This window comes from Lipotes vexillifer, unplaced genomic scaffold, assembly GCF_000442215.2.
Source record: "Lipotes vexillifer unplaced genomic scaffold, Lipotes_vexillifer_v1.1 scaffold907, whole genome shotgun sequence".
Lineage (NCBI taxonomy): Eukaryota > Metazoa > Chordata > Mammalia > Artiodactyla > Lipotidae > Lipotes > Lipotes vexillifer.
Window position 1 is genome coordinate 1,103,230 of NW_006795956.1, and position 1,305 is coordinate 1,104,534.

At 35.9% G+C, this 1,305-nt stretch overlaps 1 protein-coding gene across 1 annotated transcript in view; it reads right to left on the reverse strand.

The window, feature by feature from the left end:
* DOCK10 (dedicator of cytokinesis 10) overlaps positions 1-1,305 on the reverse strand; it is a 212,025-nt gene that overhangs the window by 11,163 nt on the left and 199,557 nt on the right.

Below are 1,305 nucleotides of genomic sequence, written 5' to 3' on the forward strand. Positions count from 1 at the left end.
CCCTTCTTCTTCTTCAAAAAAACCCTACGAAAGACATACAGTGAACCGACAAGTTTATTAGAGAACTCCACCTGCAAATAAGGAGCAAAACGAAAAACATTTGCTTAAATATTATAGCCAGTATTTTGGTTGTCATCCAAGCCATAGACCAGCACCCTATAAAATTCAAATTCAGAGAAAAATCAAGTGAAGGAAACAAAGTATCATGTTAGACTCAGTCATTAGTGTAAATACTGCCTAGTCAGGCCAAACAGCCTCATGAAGCAAATTACACATATTTTTCTCTATTAGAAGAAATCACTGGTAATACCTGCTTGCATATATTTTAGGGGAAGAATGCCCTCATGTGGTAGCCTGGTGTAGAACACAAAGTCTGGAGTACTTTTTGGTATTTTTCAAAGAGCAGTATCATTTTTAAGAAAGTCTTGGAAACCAGGATAGGAAATATTAATGCTATAGGGTAGGTAAAGGTATCTAAATGGGTTGAAATGCCCCCCACATCATCTTAGATGAAAAGCCATAACAGAAATTACACGTGCTATGCTCGCAAGTACTGTTATTTTTAATATTTCATCAGGGGTCTGATGCAGTATTGCATCAATATTTCATCAGGGGTCTGATGCACACTTGGCTATGTGCAATTTTGTCCTTCAATTTACTTTACTAATAGATCCCTTACGTTCTTGAAAAGCTGACCTTATAAGAGTGAAAGTAGTAACCATGTTAATCATTTTTATGTCATAGGAGCAAGTAGGTCTTAACCTCTTGTTAATTTATTTACCTGGTTTGAAACAGGGGGAAGGGAAGATTCCATTGCGGATAACTGAGGCAATCTTTATAATTCCTTCTCACTGAAGAGACACAGAGGCATTTTTCCTTTGGAATAAATGTGACCTCAGAATATTGGAGTAAGTCTGCAGTTTAAGAACCCAAGTGTCTCTGGTATCTTCTGACTGCGGAGTTTACCTTAAGGAAATGACTTCTGAGGGCTGAGTGAAGATACTGAAGGTCATAAAAAAATCTTACCTATATATTTTTAAAAATCATTTTTGGCTATTTAAAAACTACTCATTATGTGTAAAAAAACATGGGTAAAATGTTCCAATGCTTTTTTTTTTTTCATGGCTAATGTTAGGCAATCTAAGAATAATGATTACAGCACACATCTGTATGGTTCTTTATACTTGTAAAGCACTTTCATCCATGTAAGTCTGCCCATCATGAACAGTATACTTTGTATCATAATTGGGCTATAACTGAAGACAAGGAATAAGGCACATTCACCAGCACAGTTCTTGTTCAGCA